At 52.6% G+C, this 22829-nt stretch overlaps 3 non-coding genes across 3 annotated transcripts; 1 reads left to right on the top strand and 2 right to left on the bottom strand.

Annotated features, from left to right (window-relative positions):
- Positions 1-2488: 2488 nt before the first annotated feature.
- On the bottom strand, positions 2489-2570 carry TRNAS-GCU (transfer RNA serine (anticodon GCU)). Its single transcript has one exon. It is a non-coding gene; the product is annotated as a tRNA-Ser (tRNA).
- A 14094-nt stretch (positions 2571-16664) lies between these two features.
- Positions 16665-16737, bottom strand: TRNAF-GAA (transfer RNA phenylalanine (anticodon GAA)). The gene has a single exon. It is a non-coding gene; the product is annotated as a tRNA-Phe (tRNA).
- Positions 16738-19359: 2622 nt separating this feature from the next.
- TRNAV-AAC (transfer RNA valine (anticodon AAC)) lies at positions 19360-19432 on the top strand. Its single transcript has one exon. It is a non-coding gene; the product is annotated as a tRNA-Val (tRNA).
- The last annotated feature ends 3397 nt before the right edge of the window (positions 19433-22829 follow it).

Genomic DNA, 22829 nt, shown 5'->3' with positions numbered 1-22829 from the left:
ACTGTATTTAGACAGCCTACCACTGAACTGTACCACCACACAAAGAGTGCTCCTTGGATTCCTTCATCTTCACCCTCCTGCAGGACAAACACTGTTTCCCCCAGCTTCTGTCCCTTCCCCGGCTCACAGTGGTTTTCCAAAGGGGGTTTGATTAAACTTTGTTTCTTGATGCACATATTACAGCTCATCCCCTGCTTCTCTGGTTTCTCCCACTAAGAGAGCTACAGCCACTTAGGGAGACAGATTACCAGCATGTGTGGGGCACCTCTCTCTCATCTGCTTGGAGCATCATCAATCACTGCAAAAAGAACCTGCTGAAGGACACCCACCAATCAATCAGATGCTGCTGAGTTTGCAGTCAGTGGCAGTAATTTTTCTATCTGGCACTTTTGATGATCCTGCAGCTTGCTTCCTGGGGATGGTTAGACTGCAGCTGCTATTTAGGGACACAGAGGTACAGACATTTCAGTGCTCTGTTCTGGTTCTGCTCCCCCTCCTGCAGAGAGGGCGAATGGAACCTTTGCAATTGGCCCACATTTCAAATAAGGTATTTCCAGATGAACCATGCAATTGGCAAGGCACAAACTGCGCCAGTTACTTTGAGATACACCTGCAGTCTAACCATAGGTGCTCAGTGTCTTTCCTCTTCCTTTTTGGCTGCCACCCCCAAAAAAGCCATGCAGTGGTGAGGGCCTCTGAGCTGTTGATCCAGCCTTGGCTGTGATTGAGCTGAGCTCTGAGGTGTACAAAGCGGTGAGCTGCTCGTCTTTCAGTAGTGCAATGGCTTGGGGCCAAGATTGCAAAGAAACGTTCTGAGTTCAAGTTTCCTCTACTGTACCAGATGCTGTTTGGGAAGAAGGGGCTTTTGAAATCCAGGGGAGTGTTTCGAAGGGTCCCCTATTACACTCACAGCGTGTATTCTGAAAGCAGCACTTTCAAAGCAAGAGTGGCTGCCATTCTGTTAATGGGGTGCTGCACATTCACGGCAGTGCCTCATTAGCATCTGGCGACGTGGCTCATTACCACAGCCCTGCTCAAACAAGAGGCTAGTGTGGCCAGAGCCTCTGTGACCTCCCAACCAAGGCTGTTGTGGCCTCCCTCAGCCAGATATTCCCACCCAATCACCACCGAGCTTGCCAATCTTTGTATCTCCATGACTTCTTTCAAGACTGGTAACTGGAAAAGAAGAATGAGCTCTGGGGGCTTCAGACAAATGTTCCCCTCTGGCCAGTTGGTGCGAGTAACAACAAGGGTTGGGAGCGGTGCCTGGGAGTGGGCAGGGGAAGATGGGGCAGGAAGGAGCACTCAAGGAAAGTGACTCCCCTGGCATTTTACAGCCCTGCAGCATAAGCCAAACCCAGCTGTCCCAGCTCTGAGAGCAGCACCTGGATGTGCTGGTGGCTGAGTGCCCTGGGCTGGGGCTGGGAAGTGGCCGTGTCAGCGTCTCACTCAGGTCAATGCTGGAAGGGAGTTTAGCCGGTAAAAATAGACCAGGGGCAGAGAAGTGTTTCCCTGGACCCTCCGGCATTTCAGTGGGTCTGGCTGCTTTGGAGCCAGGACACTGACCAGTCCTGCCGCAGTCGTTACCCCAAAGGGGCTTGGGGGTTCCAGTCTCAGACACAGCACACAAAGCCGCCCTCAGCAGCACTGCAAGAGCCACCCCACAGTGTGGCAGCCGCCATGTGCAGTTTGACCTGAAAGCCCAGAGCTGCTCCTTTCCCACAAGGGCAGGAGTGTCCAGGAGGGCCTGGAGCACTGGCCTGTCACCAGCATGTGAACCTCCAGACCATCCATTGTGGGTCAGAACAAAGGTCCCTCCAGCCCCATGTCCTGTCAGGGCCAATACCTGGTGCTGCAGAAGGTAGCAGCCCGGCACCCCTGGCAGCTGAACCCAGTAGCTCCTGTGTGCTCCTTTCAGCTGTGGAGCAGGAGGTATGTCCCAAAGAGGCTTTTCCCCAGCTGCTGAGAAGCACAGAAGAACTCAGGGCTTGCTCGGGGGGGACAGTTGAAAGGAGACCTGCCCCAGGCCCTGTGGCTGGATCTATTGCTGTCAGGGGCAGAAAAACATTCTGCCCCGGGCAAGTATCCGCTCTTTTCCCAGATGTGCACTGCCCAGCCCAGGAGCTGGGAGAGACCAGAGCACTGCATCAAGCCTTGGGGAACCAGCCCTTCACTCAGAGGCAGCTGCACCTGTGCCTGACCTCAGCTGAGTCAGGGCTGCCCCCTCCTTGCCAGGTAACTACAGCCCTGGCTGTGTTTGGGGCCCTGCTTAGCTCCAGGCAGCAGCACTGCAGGGGGCAGAGGTGAGTGGAGCTGACACTGGAGTCAGGCTTGGCACTTTCAGGGCAAATGAAATCATGCCACCGCCACATCTGCCAGCTGGAGCTCAGCCCAGCCTCACAGAGGCGTCCTGTGCTTGCAGGCAGCAGGCTCAGCTGTGGTGGAAGTAGCATCCCAATATAAGGCTGGAAATCAACAAAGAAAGAGGCGATGAGGATGGGATTTGAACCCATGCGTGCAGAGCACAATGGATTAGCAGTCCATCGCCTTAACCACTCAACCACCTCATCTTCTCCTGTTACAAGTTTTTCATATGTGCCAAAGTCAACCCTACCAGGAACCCTTCTGCAACTCACTGGTTGGCCAGGGACACAGGATGGGCAGATTTGGCCCGGCAGTGCTACTCTCACTCCTGTTCCCTGCAGTGCGGCTTCCTGGGGTGATCAGGGCCCCAAACACAGCCGGGGTGCAGCACCCCAGCCAGACATGGGGACAAGGTTGGGGGCAGCCCTGGCTCAGCTGCAGCCACTGACATGGGCAGCTACCTCTGAGAGAAGGGCCTGTCCCTCAGGCTGGCTCAGGGGCTCTGGTCTCTCCCAGCAGCTGGGATGAGCTGGGCTGTGCACAGCTGGGAAAGGGGCAGACACTTGCCTGTGGGGTTGAATGTCACACTCCCCTCTCTCTGACACTGAGAGCAATAGATCAGTCTGCAGCACCAGTCACAGGGCCTGAGGCAGGTGACCCTGTGGCTGTCCCACCCTGGAGCCCCTGGGGTCCCTGCTCAGCAGTGCCCACAGAAAGTCTGTTTAGAAATAGCATAAGAACATAGCTGCCCTTACCCAGTCTATAAGGTGAACATAAGAACGGCCATACTGGGTCAGAGCAAAGGTCCATCTAGCCCAGTATCCTGTCTGCCGACAGTAGCCAGTGCCGGGTGCCCCAGAGGAGGTGAACCGAAGACAATGGTCAAGCGATTTGTCTCTTGCCATCCGTCTCCCGCCTTCAACAAAAGGCCAAACACCATCCCTTACCCCTTGCTAATAGCCATCTATGGACCTCACCTCCAAACATTTATTGAGCTCTTTTTTAAACTTTATTCAAGTCCTGGCCTTCACAGCCTCCTCTGGAAAGGAGTTCCACAGGTTGACTGTGCCCTTTCTTTTATTAGTTTTGAACCTGCTACCCATTAATTTCATTTGATGTCCTCTACTTCTTATACTATGGGAACAGGTAAATAACTTTTCTGTATCCACTTTCTCCACTCCATTCATGATTGTATCTACCTCTATCATATCACCCCTCACTCTCCTCTTTTCTAGACTGAAAAGTCCCAGTCTCTGTCGCCTCTCCTCATGTGGGACCCCTTCCAAACCCTTCATCATTTTAGTTGCCCTTTTCTGAACCTTTTCCAATGCCAATATATCTTTTCTGAGGTGAGGAGACCACATCTGCACACAGTACTCAAGACGTGGGGATACCATAGCTTTATAAGGGCAAGTATGATAGTCTTATTTCACCCACTGCCATTTTCTCCCTCCCCTGCGTACAACACCACTTACAGCCCTGGAAGCTCACAGCTTTAGATCAGAGCTCCCATCCGGTGAGGAACTTTCTGTTGTGCCTGTCTGCCACCAGAGAAATCCCCATGCAGTGATGGGCCGGGTTCAGCTCAGCGCCAGTCGAGCCAGTGTCAGCTCAGGGAAGGGTCACTGAGGAGCTGTTAATTCTACCCCTTTCTAAGGGTGGACATACCCCATTTACAGACCATCCCCAGTTCAACTGAAGGGGGACCAGATCCTCACTGCATCTAGAAAAGTTATGGGAAAACCAAAAGGAGCATCAGTGTCACATTTCCTCTTTTCCCTAACCAACCAGATCCTGCATAACCGAGAGCAGCCTCAGCACGGCTCTCAGGTGTGCTCACCTGTCACAGCTCACTGGAGGCCTCAGCATCAGTGGCTTATCAAAGGGCAGCTATACTCGCATCTCTGTGGGTTGCTGTCATCATTGAGAGCATGAGAGAGTGCAGCCCACAGGAGTGTTTTGTTCTCACGAGTGCTTCCCATAAGCTGAGTGCTGGAGTGGCCATCCAGGAGAAATTCAAATGCTGCCCAGCTGATTAGCAGAGCACCCACAGCCGGCAGCATGTGTTTTTCTTGGCGGTGCCCATCCACACATGTCTCAGTGGACATAACATTTGTTCTGCACATGGAAAGACAAAATTAAAATTAATGCCGCCTCACTTCCTTGTCAGCCTTTCCCGTCCCTCCCCTCGGAAGGGCAAGTCATTTCCTACAGGGCTCATTCCCTCCCCCACACTCTGCTGTCTCTGCTCATGGCATCTCGCCCACAGGCTGCTCTCAATATGCTCACCAAGTGCCAGGCCTTGGGGTACAGCGGAGACGGGATCCTGAGTGTCGCTGTCCACCCTGGTGCTGTGCAGACACACATGGGGAATTCCGGCTCTGACCAGTTAGCGATCTCGCTGGGAGAGGCCAGTGGTAGCCACATGTTGTGGCCGATATTCATTGTAGTTGTAATGGTTATGCTGGAACCCATCCTGCCCTCCACCTCCGCCCTGCATGGAGGGATCGCATCCCACTCAGATGCCCTCAGGGATTCAGTGCTGTGGCCTGGGCTTCCAACCTCCTGCTGCTGCTTGCTTGGTTCCTCAAGCTGCTGGCATCCCAGAGTGAAGGTGAGCAGAGCTGCTGCTGTGAGGAGCTGGAGAGGGGGAGCTGGTCGTCATGCGCACCAGCTCGCAGGTACTTCCATGGGGGTGATATCTGTGATCTCCACCCAGTATCCTCATGTACCCAAAAGCCCAACTCCCAGCCGGGACCCTGGACCCCTTCTACACCCCACTCCGTACCCAGAGCCTAAACCCACTCCAGCACCCCACCTCAGAGCCTGGGCCCCCATCCTCACACCCACCCCAGTCCTGAGCATCTTCCACACTCAGAGCTCCCCTCTGGCAGCCCAAATCCCTAATTTCCAGAACCTCCCTAAAGCCCAAACTCCCAGCCAGAGCCCTCACACTTCTGTACCCCAACCCTCTGTCCCAGCCCGGAGCCCCGCCCCCACTCAGACCCCTTGGCCGCACTCCCACCACATGAATTGTGTTATGTGCACCAGGGTGAAGGGGAGGAGTCACACGTAAGCTGCGTGTTGCACCCCCTCACCTCGACACACATAAGAAAATTCATGCCACTCGGGTGTGGGACAATTCAAGGGAATGCCAGCTGGACCCTGCCTGTGGGCCCCTGGTGTCCTGAGTCAGTCCCAGGGCAGGCTCCCCCCTAACTCTGCTTCCCCCCGCAGGCTCTACTGACGGTGGAGGCGAGTGTCCGAGGGATGCTGCACGTGCTCTCCACGCTCTGCGAGAAGGACAATGGGGCCTTTGGGAACTGGGAAGGGGAAGTTCTTCCCTGGTGAGACGTTCCCAGCCCTGCACCAGGAGCTCTGGGCCAGGCTGTTCCAGTGACCCTGCTGTCAGCTGTGCCTGTGTCCTCAATAAACCCACTGAGCTAACGCAGCAGCACTGCCTGAGCCGGGCCTGCTCTGTCCTGTCCTGGGAGACACTGGCTGCGCCTGGGTGGAGCTGCCATGTGACCTTTGGTTCCTCCCCGCACAGCCAAAGCCCAGAGCTGGCCTGTGAAGGAGGAGCTTTGGGTGGGTGGCTGTCTGGGAGGGGGTGGCTGAGGGTGGCAGCCGGGGTGAGGAGGACACCCAGGACCTCACTGTTGCAGAGAAGAGGGCCCAGGGAGAGCCCACGTGCAATGATACCACCTTCCCTGGACTCATGCAGTGTATTGAATTAGCTGTGCCGAGATATCCCAGCCGACACTCCCTAACCTGGGCCGAGAAGCCCCTGTCCCCAAGGCAGGCAGGGGTCACTGGGATAGGGTGGCCAGAAACCTCTCCATACACTGGATCTCTCTCTCTCTTCATGTGTCTGGAAGACAGGAGGATACTCTGGGCACAGCCGAAAGAGCCAAATCAGGGCAAATTGCTTCAAACTGGGTGTAGAGGTTGGGTCAGGCATGTGCGCCCCCTCTGGGGTGGAGCAGGCCACAAGAGCTCTCCAAATCAAGGCACTGCCTGGTTCTGGGCAGACAGCAGTCTCCATGGGCCCCAGTCCCATTTAACAGGGCTGCAGGTGGGCAGTCAAGGTAGAAGCCCCAGCCCTAGGGCAGTCCATTAGTCAGCCTCAGCCTCTACACAGCCAGTCTGTGTAGAAGCCCTGGGCCTGGGGCAGGGCTGGGCAGCCGTTAATCAGCCTCAGCAGCTTGTTCGCAGGGTGGGGCAGTCCAAACAATATAAGAGCCCTGGGCCAGGGGCAGGGCGGAGCGGTTCAAACAGTTTGCCAGTGGGTTTTCCCTGAGGCAGGGTACAGCCCCAAGCACACCACCAAGGCACTCTGGGTTGGGAGAGGCAAAGGAGATGGGGAGGGGGCACAGGCACACCAGCTCTGGTCAGCGGGGATCCCCCAAAACACATCGACATGGGCTCTGATGGGGCGTTCCCCCGGCTGCTTCCGACCTCCAGCTCCCTTGTCTCAAGGTCCCACTCCATGTTATCTGGGAGGCTGGGCAGTTCTTTGTCGTCTGGGTAAGTCGCCGCCATCAGGTCTGGAAAGTCGGGCATGCCTACGTCATTGGGCTAGTGCAGTGACAGTAGAGCTGTAGGCTCAGGATGGTTCTGGACCCCTGGGTCGGTCTGGGATGCACAGGTAGCTGGCAGCCAACAGATCAGGACCTTCCCTGGAGTGATTTCATAGAGGGGCAGAGAGCTCAGGTCAGTCCAGGACCTCTGAGTAGCAGGTAAGCAGGAGGGTCATCTCCACCTCTGGGGTCATGTCAAAGCAGCAGGAGGGCCCTTCTGGCCAATCAGCCACCTGGGTGTATGGTCTTTGTCTCCTGATTCCAGGACCTCAGCCAGGCTCCTCTGCTTGGCGTAGAGGCCACCCTTTTAGTGAGCCCTGGGTCCTGCCATGAGCATGTCCTGTCTCCTGTGTCAGTCTCTGTGGGGCTGGGCACAGGTGTTCTGGGCTCACCCACTGAGGCCTCCAGCAGGCTTCCCCTTCTTCTGGGGATGGGGATGCAACACCCCTTTGCTACACAGGGCTGCTTACAGCCCAGCACTGGGTGTTCTCCCCATATGGCACCAAATCAGTCACAAAGAGCACATCTGTTGCCAGCCTGACCAGCAAGAAGTCACACAAGCAGTTTTCTTGCACACCCCAGCTTCCCTTGTGCCTCAGCCCGTATCCTCCTCACACAGACGGAAACCAATCTCACCAAATCCACCCAGGTTCTTCCAGTTCCAAAGGACCTGCCACAGCCCCAGGTCAAGGTACCCAGAAGATCTTACCCAAAAGAGCCCACTGGGCCAATCCTTTTGCGTTTATTAAAAAAAAAGAAAGATGAGGATGAGGGTAAAATTGCCAAAACAATCAAATAGTTGCAAAGTTTTTGATGCAGACTTGCAGCAGAAGTGGGGCAGGCTGGTATCTTCAAAATCTCTACAGCTGGCAGAGAACCATTTTCATCCCTTGACCACTGGGTTATGGGCACAGCACACTTCTGCTACTCCACACCACTCAGCTGTGAAGGTTTTACCCAGCATGCAGTCTGGTGAGTATCCTGCACTGACGCTGGCAGAGGGCGAGTGTTCTGCTGGCGAGTGGCTTTGCAGCCATGTGGTGGTCCTGTGGCTGTTAACCGGAAAGATGGTGATTCAAGCCCACCCAGGGACAGTGCTGTTAAGAGTCTGCTACTGACTACCTTTGTGTGAGTTTCTTTATTACTGGAAGCAGCCTTCCCTCTCAGCTTCTTACCCAAAAGGGCAGACTGTGCCAATACTGTATAATCTAAATTCGAAAGCTTTCTTCAGAAATAAGAAAGGGAGAAAATGTTGACAGTCAAATGGTGAGAGCCATCAAATTTCAGAGCCCAATTGCAAAGATTTGGTGCAGGCTTGAAGAGCTGCAGAGTAAACTGCCAGCTGGCTAAAACAAGACTCTAACCACCTCCTCCTACTCTCTGAGCGTGGCTCAGAAGGCCTTTTGGGCTCACTTCTTAGCAGAGAGGTTCAACAAGAGAGGAGTTGGAATGAAGACCAAAGTGGAGGCGCCCACCTGCATTCTGGGGGCTCTTGGTCCCACAGGGGAGTGCACCAGGCTGAAGAAATCAGTTTCCCAAACTTGGCCAGAAAAATCACATGAATATCTGAGAGGTGTCAAGCAAAAGGAGTAGCATTGTCCCCTTCAGTGGTGTAACATCAAACAGTCTGAACCTTCCCCGCAGTGGTGTAACATCAAACAGTCCACACCTTCCTCCCCCCATTCAATTCCAGGGCAGGGACGAAAAGGTTTCTGCAGAACTATCCAGAATAACAGCTTCTGTACTGCATCCGTCCAGTGGTCTGGCCATTGGGGGAGGGCAGCAGCCCACGAGCCTCAACCTCTGCAGCCCTCATCCCTTCCTTTGTCAGCCACCAGAGAACCAAGGCCACATCTGTGTTCCCTTGGACATTGCCCATCCTCGGGCCGGTGGAATTTCCTTTGGGGCGGAAAGAATTTTTTATGGGTAACACCAATGCTGGGCTCATGTGTAGATTTGCCTCATGGGTACAAATAAACATCCTTGCTATAAATACATATTTGGAACAGCTCATAGGTATGGAAGACAATCAGATTTAAGCAGCTGATAACTGAGAAGGAGCAATGCTTCTGATGATTATTTCATATGACGTCATTCTAAAAAGAATATTAACGCCCCATTTCAGAACCTCTGTTTAATCACCCATTCTAACAGCTCCAGCTGTTAAACACACCCAGATGGGACACTCTGAAAATGGCTTGAGAAATAAATCACAGACATGGCTATTCAGTAAAAGCTTAAAAATATGCCCCAGTGGAAACCCCTCCTCCCACAGACCACTAACTCTCCACTGCAGCTGCTCTCAGAAATGAAGCATCTGCCAAAGCACCTCATGCTACAGACCCCTGCAGTTCACACAGTCACCCATTACATGTACCTCACCTGCCCACGGAGCTTAATCAAGCTGAGTCCAGGGAGTTGACACAGCTAGTAGAACCTGTGCAGAGGACACCAGGCACTGCAAAGCCACTGGAACCTCCCTGTCTAGAGCAGCCAGGCCACTTAGTCAAGATGCCCCAAGGGCTCATGTAGAGCTGGAAACTGTCATTTTGGCATTATTAGCAGCACTGTCTGAACAGCTCAGCCAGCCAGCTGGTAGGAACGGGTCTTACAAGTGTCGTCTTAGGAAAGGAGCCAGGGAGCTGCAGGGACATAGGGACTCAACAGTGATGGGGCTGTGGCAGAAGTTGGCCATATAGTCAGGGCAATTAGCTCAAATGGTGGAGCACTTGCTTCGCATGCAAGAGGTAGTGGGATCGATACCCACATTCTCCAATAACTACTTCATTCTCCTCACTTTTCTTCCAAGGCAGTGTGAGAGCAGTGCCTCCTTCCTCCTCCTTCTCGGTTACCCCCAGAAAGCTCTTGATGTACAGGGGGGGGATCTGTAGCTCGCTGAGCTGAGCTGTGTGCAAGGGCTCAAGAGAGCACTTTGAGCATCTCCTCTCCCACCTGGTGGGAACAGACACACGTTTGATGTGGAGGCTGGATTTGAAAGAGGAGGCCGTGGCCATGGACTGCCTCTGCTGAGAGAAAGTGGTGATGCGCACGTGAGCCATTTACCTCAGAGGGAGATACCCCTGCAGCAGGTAGGAACGAGTTGCGGGTGTGTCATTTGGTGGGCAGGCTGAGTGCTGCATACACAGAGGTTCTGGAGTTGGGGTGACAGCTGTGGGCTCTGCTCCTGTGGGCTCTGTGTCTGTGGGTAGGAGAGCAGCCAGGGCAGCTGCTGCTCCAAGGCCCTGTGCTCTGGGTGAGCTGGGAGCAGCTGAGCTCAGCAGCAGGCAGCAGGCTGGGGTGCCTCCGTTGGAAGCACGTTGCAGCAGGTGGTGATGTTGTTACCCCTCTGGCAGGGAACATGGGCCTTGTTAGTGTCGTTCTCAGGGCAGTGGGGGTAGGGGATAGGCAGGGTCTGAGTAAACACCCGGCAGGGGCCTAGGACAGCGGGTGAGGGGCAGCTGGGTCTGAGGGAATTTCTAGCCAGGGCTCAGGGCAGTGGGGAATGGGAGACACAGTTTGGGGCAGGGGGGGTGGAGCCAGGTTGGGGCTCAGGATGGTGGTGGGAGGGGGTTTGGGAATGCCCAGGTGGGATGCTGAGCTGTGGGGGAGGGACAGCGATCTCACTGCAGGGGTAATACTGTCCTTGCAACTGCCAGTTGCTCCTTTCTGAAAGCACCTCGGAGAAGCCTGGTCCTCTGTGGGTTGGCTGGCTTGTTTGGTTAACACTGAGCCCTTTGCTACCTCGGAGACAGCTTCAGGGTGCTGGTCTGTTCCCCTTTGCTTGACTGCTAGAGACAGCAAGGGCCAAAGATCAAGGAAAGGCGTTGAGTGGCTTGTAGGGAGCAGGCCAGAGTCCTGCTGAGAGGAGGTGGCAGGATGCAGATGCTTTGCTGGGTGTGGGGGAGGCTCTGCCCTTTACTCCCCTCACTCAGTTACCATTCCAGATCCCCTGTCCCTGGGGTGCTGGTGAGTGACAACCTCACTTGCAGTGCTGGGTGTCTTCTGAGCAGCTGCTGCTGTGCCTGTCACAGCCCTGGGTTCATAAGGGGGTTCTACACAGCAAAGCTATTTCAAAATAACTATCCCAGCATCTGCACAAGGCAACCGCTGCTTTGAAATAATTCAGAAATAAATCGGGGTTGGCTTATTTTGAAAGACGTAAACCTCCTTGTACGAGTAAGAGCAGCTCTTGGGAACAGGGGCTGCTAAGACAGGGACTGGAGCCCATTTTGAAATCAACCATAGCGTGTCCAATGGCTGCATCTGAAATAGGCTTCCTGTGTGTACACGCGGTATTTGGAAATCTTGATCTTGCCACTCACTGGTGCTGCAGCTCTCCCCAACACTTCCTACACCTCCCGCAATATCGACACAACAAATTAAGGCTGACAAAATTGACCTCAGCGCGGAGCCAGTGCAGTCGGTAGAACAGGTCTCTTTTTCATGTACAGCTGCACTGCACATTACAAGAGACTTTTCTGTGGCAGATGACCTGGTAGCCCTGCGCCAGAGAAAAAGGCATTAGTGGCTCCCAGACTGTTGTGCTTTCCAGCTCTGGGCCAAGGGAGCTGGAAGGAGAATCCTGATTCATTTACTGTGCGGTTCCATTGGGGATTGCAGAACCTTAAGCTGTTGTTTTCCTGCCTTCCATTTGCCCAGCACCAGCTGGATCAGACTCGACCTTCCCCACAGGGACGTCTGCCATCCAGCGCAGTTAGTGGTGGGGAAGGAGAACACACCAAAGAGGCTTCTCCTCACGCTCATCTTCCTCACCCTGAATTCTCTCCCCAGCCTCCAGGGCAGAGCTCTCAAGAAAAAGACTCCCTGCAGCAAAGCCCTGGGGGGGACTCTGAGATGGCCCCTGTCCTGCAGCCTGTCCCACCTGGCCATTGTTCTGCACTGTCTGTGAGGTCACCACTTCCCACCTCCTTTAACCAATCAGCGACTGCTCTGCAAAAGGCCCTTGTGATGTCACTGCCACACCCACCCCTGCTCTGCAGGGCTCACGTCCTGCCCCCGGCAGCCCCTTGGGTGAACACACAAAAAGGCTCTGGAGCAAAACAGACCACATAAAAAAGAACCCAAATAATCTGTCTGTCTCTGTCCGTCTGTCTGCCTGTCCGTCTGTGTCTCTCTTCAAAATGTTCTGCCCTGCAGGGATCTTTCTCATAGTTCTGGAATTGTTTCCTTGAATTCTGGGGCCCAGAGGTGTGTCACTGTGGAGTGAAGGGCACAACTCTGTCCCAGTACATAAAGGGAGAGGGACATGGATGGTTCTTAGCCAGGAGAGTGAGAGAGGGGAGTTCATATGCTGGGTGCCCCTAGTCTCTGTGTGCCAGAGGTGTGTGGTGCAATGGAAAACGTTCTGGCCTTCTAAGCTGTCGTGATCACCTTGAGCTGAAGCTCATCACCAAATAGATTGTCTTGTTAGTCTTTAAAGTGCTTCATTTGTGCAGTTTTGTGTTGTTTGGTTACCTTCAGTTAAGGCCAGTCATCCAAAGGGTGTGAGTTCAAATGCTGCCAGACTCACTTTGCTGTGCATTACCTGTTGGGAGGGCTGGTGAAGATGGCAGAGCAGGGACTTCAAACAGCCGGGATCTACGCTTCAGAGACCTCAGCTCTGTTTTCTCTTGTCCTACGCCACAACTGAGTGAGGCAGCTTCTGCTGCAGGGAATCTCCTCCATGGGACAGCTGCCCCTTTCCCCAGCATGGCAGCCCCACTGCCAGGAACCCCTGCTGCATTTCCTGACCCCCCGCCCCCGGTGAGAGCTTTCACAGCCCCTTTTCTCAGCACACACCCCCACCAGGAGATTCTGGGGCTCCCTCTCCTTTGCTGCCCCTCATCTCTGCTGTTGCACCTCCACCTGTGGTGTCTCTCCATGGGGCACAGCCCCCCATCACCATGGAGCCCTGACACAGGAGAGCAGCTCCCCTATATCTGGAGATGGGTGTCCAGTATTTGCCACAGAGCATTTGACGAAGGCTTTTGACTTGGTCAGCAGGGATGGTCTGTTCAAACTGCTGCACAAGATAGGCTGTCCTCCACGGTTACTCCAGATGATCAAGTCGTTCCACGAAAACATGAGAGGAACCATCCAATATGACGGCGCATTATCGGATGCTTTCAGAATCAGGAGCGGCGTCAAACAAGGATGCGTGCTCCCTCTGACATTGTTCGGGATCTTCTTCGCACTCCTCCTGAAGCATGCCTTTGGATCTTCAACAGAGGGCATCTTGCTGCACACAGGATCTGATGGGAAACTGTTTAACCTTGCAAGGCTGAAGGCTAAGACTAAGGTGCGAGAAGTCCTCATCAGAGACATGCTGTTCGCAGACGATGCTGCTGTAGTGTCTCACACAGAAGACCAGCTTCAAAAACTGCTGGATCTGTTCTACAAAGCGTGCAAGAACTTTGGGCTCACCATCAGCCTAAAGAAGACAAATGTACTTGGTCAAGATGTTGCTGAATCCCCATCAATCAGCATTGACAAGTATACGTTAGAGGTTGTCCACGAGTACGTTTACCTCGGGTCCACCATCACTAACACCCTGTCGTTGGACACTGAGCTGAACAGGAGGATCGGAAAAGTGGCCACAACTCTGTCCAGACTCAGCAAGAGAGTGTGGAATAACAACGAGCTGTACACTCACACCAAAATGCAAGTCTACAGAGCCTGCATCATCAGCACCCTCCTTTATGGCAGCGAGACTTGGACCCTGTATGACCGCCAGGAAAAGAGGCTGAACTTCTTCCACTTGCGCTGCCTCAGGCGCATCCTTGGAATATCATGGAAGGAGAGAGTGACCAACACTGCCGTCCTCGAGCAAGCTGGAATCCCAACCATGCACACCCTCCTCAGGCAGCGTCGACTCCGCTGGCTTGGCCACGTCCACGGGATGAACGATGGAAGGATTCCAAAAGACATCATGTATGGTGAGCTAGCCTCTAGCAAAAGAGCCCCCGGACGCCCCCAGTTGCATTACAAAGATGTCTGCAAGAGAGACCTCAAAGAGGTAGACATCGAACTGGACAACTGGGAAGAACTAGCAGATGACCGCGGCAGATGGAGGCACGGGTTACACAAGGGCCTTCAGAAGGGCGAGTTGAAGATCAGACAGCTAGCAAAGGAGAAGCGAGCACACAGAAAGCACAATAAGGACTTGCCAGACACCCACTACATCTGCAAGAGATGCAGCAAGGACTGTCACTCTCGTGTGGGTCTTTATAGTCACAACAGACGCTGTAAATGAAGTCTTACATTGAAACTTTAAAGGGCGCGATCCATAGTCTGTGCAGACTGAGGGATGCCTACTGCTACTGCTGCTTGGGCCAATGCATGGGGCTCTGCAGCTGGGAACTGTCAGTGACTTTTCTGAGATGTGTTGGTCCTTTCTGCAGCCCCCACTGTGGGAGGGCTTTGCCTGGTCCTGGGCTGGGTTCTTTTCTGGGGCTTCCGGAAGCTCTGCTCCTGCCAGTTGAATGTATCTTGGTCAGAGACACAGGCTTCTTCCTGTGCCTGGGGTGGGCCCTGGCACTGCTGGACGAGTGTGATGAAGCCAAAGTGCTGTGAGCTCAGTCTGAACCAAGTGGCCTTTGTGTGTTAGATTCCTGAGCCCCCCGGCTTTGGGCCTGGTTCTCCTGCCCAGCACAGGCCACTGTGAGCAGGGCCCTGCATATCTGTGATGTACAGTACCCTCGTGTGTTCAATGGAACAGAACCCTGAGCTTTGCAGGCAGGGAACTGATCTCAGCTGAAGGATAGGTTTGCTCAGTGCTGGTACATTGGCAGAGGAAAATGATAAGTGTTTAAATGTATTTCAAAAATCCAGGGAAAACCCCAAATGGACTGGAGATGAAGATCTATTTCCCTTAAGACAACCATCTGTGAAGGAGCACCTGGGACTTTTTCAGCTGCAGTCAAATGCTCCACCACGAAGCTGTACTCTATACCAGTGGAAAATGGTGGAAGTTTGGTTATGCTGTAGAGGCAACTGTGATGGAGTGGGAGGAGTGCATGTGTGAGACTCAGGCTGGATGTGTGTGAGACAAGCAGAGCAACTCCCAGCAGCTAAGGATGACCCTGGGGCTATAACCTAGGCTGGCAGGTAACACCTCTGCCCTGAACAAAGAGGAGGGAAGAGGTGATCTGGCTTTGAATCGGAGGGGGCAGTTAGAAGCTGGAGGGGAGAGGGAGCTTGAAGCCAGCCAGCCGGGCAAGGGTGAAGCTACACCTCAGAGAGGAACCCCTCAGGCTTCTTTCCCTAGGATGAGATGGAATGACTTTCTCTGATTGTTGCACTGACTCTTCTGTGAGAAACTGGACCTCTGTCACCTAATAAACTTCCTACTCTACCTGCTGAGTGAGAGTCACTCCTGCCTACGGCCAGGGTGCAGTGCATGGGGACCCCTGAACCCCACCACAGCAACTCTACCTTTCTCAGAAGGAATGCATGTATGCCAGTATCAATAACCAAGGTAAGCAGGGTGCCAACCTCCAAAGAATCACAGGTGCCCAGAAATTGTTTATCTGCAGGTCCCATGGCGTAATGGCAGTGTTCAGAGTTCTGCAATCTGGTTTCAAATCTGTGGGGTTTGCTCTAAATCTCTGTCTCTCCAAGGCCTTTCTTCTCCACGGGTACACCTGAGTTGGGGCTTTTTCCTCCTAGTGGATGAGTGAGGCCCTCTGGAGCTCCATCAACAGTATTTTAACTTTAGGGGAACCTCCCAGAAAATGGCCTACGTTCCCTACTGCTTCAAATCCCTCCCTGTGGACCAAGCACAAATCTGGTGCTGCACTTAGTTGGCTGGAAAAATATGCAAGGGGTTGTGGACTTTGTTGTCACTCCACCATTTCCTGTTTGTCAGACCTCCTTCCCTTTTTCAGCCACCCACTTGCCTGGCCACTCTTTCCTCATCCAGCAGCTTAAAGCTGGAAACCAAGAAAAGAGAGGCCTTAAAGGCTTCTCGGCCCACCACCTCAAAGGGTGTCTCAAGTGGAGAGAGGCAATCTCACATCTCAAGGAAGATGGGCGAGCTCAGTAACTTCTGAGCTGGCTGCTTCTTATCGCCTCAAAGAGAAGAAATCAACAGCATACAGGCACCTAAGTGCAGCAAAGGGGACAACTACTGTTGGTGGATGTTTTTTGTTTCACTAATTGCAAAAGTATTCCCATGTCTCATTGAAAGGTACCACAGGCTGTCTGATTGCTGGCACTCACAGGGGCAGGGAATGCCCGGCTCCAGGCCAGCCATAGAAGCATAAAAACAGGCCAGGACACAAATGACATACTGTGTTTTTTGCTGATTTCAGCTTGGAAAGTTTTGTGATTACCAGTGCACCACAGAATCTCGGCTGCATTCCTCTGACCCTCCCCTGCAATGCCATCCACCTGTGTGGCATTTGCCATGACACCTGGATGGGCCAACTTGGAGAAAGGGGTGGTGAGAGGGCCTAACAGCTGCCTTTCACTTGCTCAGCGGGTTGAGCAGTGGACTTTTGGGAACACTCAGCAAGATTTGTGAAGTTGCCTGGATCATCGTGGGCACAATTGGGTCTTTTTTTTGCTCCCCTTGCTGAGGAAGCATAAGAGAAGAAAGGAAGAGCATGCTAGCGCCTTGGTGTCCCACTAGTGCTGACAATATCCTTTCCAGGAGCATTTGCCAGCAACAATGCCCAATGCAGTCACTAATTGCTCTGTGGCCAAAGTTCAGAAAAGCTCTGCTGAAGTCTGGGATTGAACCAAGGACCTTTAGATTTTCAGTCTAATGCTCTCCCAACTGAGCTACTTCAGCAACTGCTTATAAAGCTTTCAGGCCATCACCTCAATATTGGAGATGTTTTTCTCAGCTGTTGCTCTGATCACAAGTGTCCTTGGGAGGCAATTTTGGCAGCTTCCTTCAGCTTGAGTTCCTCTTTTGCCCCATTTCTGCCTTACTTCCTGGGTTCACCCAGGGACCCAGGGGACTGCAGGATACTGATGGCAAGGAAGGAGATGGGATTTGACTCTTTTGCTACAATAGTATCTTTCCACATTTTTTTTAAAGATGCTTCTTTCATATTTTGAAATAAATTTATTGCAAGCATAGGGTTCACTCTACAAATACCTCTATGTTTGTAATATTTGTTAATTTTAACAGCAATTGCTTGTTCTGAAGTATGGTAGAAAAACTGGGAATCCTTGAAACATTTCAGTTTGGGTTAAACTTGGGGCTTTTTTCCCCCCGAATGTTCCTGAGTTACTAGAAAGTGTGACTGATAGGCTGTTTCTGCACAGGTCACTTCCTTTGGAAGTGGCATGCTAATACACGGAGCGAAAGATGCTAATGAGGTATGGAAGCAAATTCCCTGTGCCTCATTAGCATTACATCACCTTCCGGACTCCAAAATGCCATGTAGAAGCGTGGCCCAGGGAGCCCTTCCAGAAGCCCCTTCTTCCCAAAAATTTTCAGGGGCCCAGCTTCTACATGATGTTCAGGAGTCTGGAAGAGCATCTTCTGGACTCCAAATCACGTGGCCTTATGCTAATGAGGTATAGGAAATTTGTCGGAAACCCTTGCTGGGTTCTGGGCAGTCTCAGACCAACCCTGGACCAGCCTGGCAGCCCTGTTTACCCTGATTCATGTTAGACAGTCACAGGGTCAAGTTACCACCTGTAGCTCTTTCTGAGCCCCTTGAGGCTATTGCCACACCCACCACAGTTCCCATCCCCTGTGTGAGTGGTGTAGGGCAGGACTGAGCACCTTTCCCTTTCTCCCACAAGGGCACCACAAGCACCACGGACAGGTGTGTGGCTCCCTCCCTCTCGCATGGCATCATTCTGGCCACAGGCTGAGACTAAACAGCTATCACAGGGCACAACCGCAAGGTGGGGAAGTGACCTACATGGGCAATATCTCCTTTGGCTTATTGCAAACCTGGCATTCTTGTAGTTCTCAGAGCAGAAAATAGGTGCCCAGTACAGGTGCTGGCTACATGACTGGGTGCCTGCAGTGCAGAAATGAGAGGATCTCCATCACTTTTCGATGAAGTTAGTGTCTGAATTGTGCCTCAGTCGTGCCACTCGTCTAACAGAAACCCATAGCGAGGGCTGGTACAATGTTAGCAGAGACATTGATACAAGGCCAGCTGAGCATGCAGAGAATAGAACTGATGTTAAGAGTGGGATTTCAACCCACACCTCCCTTTGGAGACCAGAATACCAAAATATGGGACAGACAGTACCTTGAGTTTGGAGTCATAGCCCACTCGGGCAGTGGTGAAAAAGGGGAACTCTCAGTCCAAGTTATCTGTAATGTTTGATGAATTGCTCAGGCACACCACAGTAGCACGTCTTTTTCAACACCAAACTGCTGTTCTCCAGCACAGCTGGTTTTCATAAAGAATCACCCTCACCTAACATTTGGAGGTGCTTTGTCATTAGCTAAAAAGTTTAGGACAAAGTGGGAACTGCCGGCTTGCGGAACTCAGGGCTGGAATTCTTCTATGCAAATATTTGCTAAATAGGGGGTTGATGTGAGCTCTGATGGGCCGTGTCTACACTTACACAAAACTTTGAAATGGACATTCCCACCAGCTTCTCTTCCCCACTTACAGCTGTGAGCTAAGTAAGAACATAGAACTCTTAGTCTACCAGGTATACCAAGTAAACTTAAACCCACCAACTTGTTGTTATTACAATAAGCAGCCAAACAGCTTAGCTAGCCAGACCACCTGAAAAATGCCTTGGAAGTGGCCCTTCCAGAAATGATTCAGGAGCAGAGAGAGGCTCATTATGGGCTCAGGAACAAGGTGAGTGGGTTAAGAGTTGCTCCTCGGCACAGGAGTTAGTTCAAGTGGCAGAGCGCTGAAACCCTTGTCCTTGTTGAAGTGAATAACACAAATTCAGAGTAAAACTGGTGTTTAACCATATGTATGTTCTGTAGTTGTTAAAAGAATTCTGGTATTCTGTTATGCACACACATATTTCTTTGTTATAAGTTGTCACAATTGTTTAGGCTGGAGCCTGGCTCTGCTTTACTACTTCTCTCCCCACAGCTATGTCTGCACTAGAGATTTTTTTTTTTTAAAAAGGTCGCAGCTCTTTCAAAAAGTCCTGTGGAGCATCTACACAGGAAGGCTGTGGCTACACTGCCCAGCCCTTTTGGAAGTGGCATGGAAATGTGGCCAATAGAAAATGCAAATGAGTTGCAGACTTAAATATTGCATGTCTTCTTTGCATAACCGGTCAGGACCTCAATTCTGGAAGAGTTGATATTGAAAGTCCCAGTTGTGAGTGCAGCTGCTTTCCTCTCCTCGAGCAGCTGAGCCGGTAAAGGACTCCCCTCAATTTCTGTAAGGTCCCCCATCCACATGTGGCAGGGCAAGCAGTGGCTTGAGGATGCAGTTTAGGGGAGGCCAAGGTAAGATAAAATAGAGCTTCTGTAGTGTAGTGGTTATCACCTTTGCCTAACACGCAAAAGGTCCCTGGTTCAAAACCAGGCAGAAGCATAAATGCCTCTGTTTGTGGGGCTCACTCTTATGCCCAGAAGGGCTCATTTCTTTCTCCTATAACCTCTCTTACAGATAAGCCCAGCACCCATGTGACAAGAAGAAGTTGAACCAGACCCTGTTGTACAGCAGGAGAGCCCAGCACATGCATAGCTGCTAGTGCACAGAAACTCTGTCCCAGCATGTACTTGAAGGCTTTTCCCTCACTGGTGTCACTGGCTGGGAATCACAGAGCTATCTTTGCCCCTCAGCCAAAAGAAGCTGTGCCAGGCAAGTGCCCCTGCCCTATCCCACATGTTCAGTCCCAGCCAGACCCAGCCACAGCCTGCTCCTGAACCTGCCTCCCATCAGCCCCTGACAGACTGACCTGGCAGAGAAGGGGCCAATCCAGCTGGAGCTGCTGTGCTAACAGAGCAGCTGGAAAGGAGCAGAGCGTGACAGGAGGAGACACAAAGGCTGCAGACCCTGCCCATGGCCCTGCTCTGGACCCACCCAGCAGGGACACATGGGCTGAGCTGTGCTGCTCCCAGGGCAGGGCACCACAGTCCCCTGCTCACCCCAGGAAGCAGCTCTGCAGGGGACATGAGTGATCATAGCTCTGTTGGGCCAAACCTGCCCATCCTGTATCCCTGGCCAGCCAGTGAGTGGCAGAAAGGTTCCTCGCAGGGTTGAAGTTGGGACATATGAAAAAGTTCCAGGCACGTTGGGTGAGGTGCCGAGTGGTGAAGGCGATGGACGGCTAATCCATTGTGCTGTGCAGGGTTTGAATCCCATCCTCACTGAGCCTTTATAGGCACCATCCTGCTGAGCTTTGTTGAGTTCCAGTCCTATTGTGCGATGCTACTTCTAGCACAGCTGAGCCTGCTGCCCCCCCAGCTCCTGTGCTGGGCAGACTCCAAGCACAGGCCAACTCTGTCGCTCACTAGTGTGGGGGGTGTCTCTGCAGAGGCAGGTCTGGGGCAGGAGAGGGCCAGGAGACAATACACACTGTGAATGGGATTCCCTAGTGCTCAGTGGCCCAGAACCTAATGCTGAGCCCTTGGCTCCATAGACCTGTTGGTGAATAACAAGAATCAAGGGCATCACCTCCCTGCCTTAGTAACAGACAAAGGGCTTTGGGGTTCCTCCCATGCTGCCCACACCCACTCTACAGCCACCTCAGTTCCCATGTTCCCCAGGCCCACTCTGCAGCCACCTCAGCTGTCCACCTGTCAGAGTCTGTTACTTCTTCCTCCAGAAGGACGGCAGCCGCCTCCTGCAGCTCTCTGAACTCTCCAGCACAGCCCAGAGGTGCTGCAAAGCAGGTGAGAGGCAGCCAGAAAGATTTGTCCAGTCACCACTGGGTGCTGCTTTCCTAATCTCCCCTTACCTGGGAGGTCCATGGGCAGGGGAGCCACAGAGCCTCTGGGACTTTTCTCCTAACTCGTTTGGGTTTTGTCAGTGACAAACAAAGGGATGTGAGAGGAGAGTAACTCTCCCTCTCCTGCCCTGCCCCACCTGGAGAGGTTGCGCTGTCACCCTCTGTGCACAGACAGCCCCAGAGCTGGAAGAATCAGATTCTGTTCTTGCAGGCAGAGGCACCACCTTCCCCACACCAGTTACAGCTGTGTTTTCCTGAGCTCTGCTCTGTACCTGAATGTTTCCAGGGCTCCTCTACCATCAGCCTTCACCTTCAGCCTTCAGCCGGCTGCACATGGGAACACCAGAGGCTGCTCTGTGCCACAGGCTGTTTGCAGAAGTCATCTCATCTGACGCCCCTGCAGATCACAGGCCTCCTGTATGGTGCAGTCGGGAGTGTGGCACCAAAGCGCACACCAGAGAGGCACTTGGTCTGCACTGGAAGGCGCCCAGGGCTAGAGAAAGCCCCACACCCCGGGGGTGTTTGGAGGACATTAATGCAGTGACTGGAAGGGAAAGGACCCAAAATCCACACTTTTGGGTCTGTATCATAATTCACGTGCAGAACATCTCTGTGCTCAAGTCTGCACATTTCACAATTTTATTTCTCTCTCAAGTTTAAATTTAATTCTTTGAGCAGTGAGTTCTCCAATCCCTAATCTGGCCAGTGTAATGACCAATAGATAGATAGATAGATAGGTACCAAACATCAATCAATCAATCTATCCAATTGGGAATACAGCTACAAATCATAAAATTCCTTCCCTTTAATTTTAGTTAACTTGAATTCCCCTTTAATTGCAGCAAGAGAGGTTGGAGATTAGGAGATATTTCCTGTCAGGGCAGTTAAGCGCTGGAATAAATTGCCTCGGGTAAGGGCAAAGTCTCCATCTTTGGAGATATTTTAGAATTTGGCTAAATATAAAGAAGGAAACTTTTTACATTGGTCCCCACTTTTCATCCCTGAAATTAGCAGCTCCCCCAGAACCTGTCTCATGTGATCAGAAGCTGCAGAAATTTAAGTGATGTTCATATATATAAAAATCCCATTTGGGCGCGTGGAAGAAAATAAGTCTGCAGAAAGGAAAAACTGAGAAGCAGTAACAGATTTCATCATTTTTAATGAGGTGGATGAGCCTGACACCCAGCAGCTGACTGGGCTCTGCCCCCCTTATTTAGTTTCATAAGACTTAAGACTTTGGATCTTCTGTGCCCTGCTTCTTGGCCTTGGAGTCTCAACTATTCTCTTTAGTGGCCGACACATCCCCTGCAGCCCCTGGGGGAGGTAGTGAAGGGAGAAATCACATATGCAGGAATCATCCCTCTGTTTCCCATTGGCCAGGAAGGGGGAACCACAGCCAATAGGAAGTGGTGGGTGGTGTGTTCAAAATATCACAATGTGCATGGAGCCACTTTCACCTCGCCCCCAGGAGATGCTGCTAGTGGGAGGTGAACCTGCTTTACCGCACTGCACCACCCCATTGCTGCACCAGAGTTTGATATGCCCCAAATCTATGCTGCTGCACAAGGGATACTCCTGCTACCCAAAGCCCTGCAGCCCCTGGAGGATTTGCTGGAGGCACAGGACTGTCTATGCAGAATCTCTGAGCCTGTATATCAGTTCTGGCATCTCCAGGGCCTCTCTGTTCCCTGGCAGCCCGGCCCAAACAGCACAGAAGGAACACAGGGCTGGGACTGGGGACTCATCTGCCCAGCTCCCATTGCAATGAATGCAATGAACTGGGAAATGCTGAGGTGCCCTATGCAGCTGTGCAGTCAGCATATGGGTAAGGACGGCCCTGCCACTGTGTACTTCGCTGGCAGGGAGCAATCTAGAGCCCTGATGGGAAGAGATTCCAGCATGCACATGTGGTGAGGCTGGCCAGCCTGTTGGAAAGGGGCTTTGGCCATTTCCATCCCTCCTCTCGCTTGGCTACTTACTTCACCTGACTGAGAAGGACTTGGGCCCTGGACACAGCCTGGCCAGCCTTTACCCATC

The sequence above is a fragment of the Carettochelys insculpta genome, chromosome 33, assembly GCF_033958435.1.
Source record: "Carettochelys insculpta isolate YL-2023 chromosome 33, ASM3395843v1, whole genome shotgun sequence".
NCBI lineage: Eukaryota > Metazoa > Chordata > Testudines > Carettochelyidae > Carettochelys > Carettochelys insculpta.
This window is presented reverse-complemented; position numbering and strand designations above follow the sequence as displayed.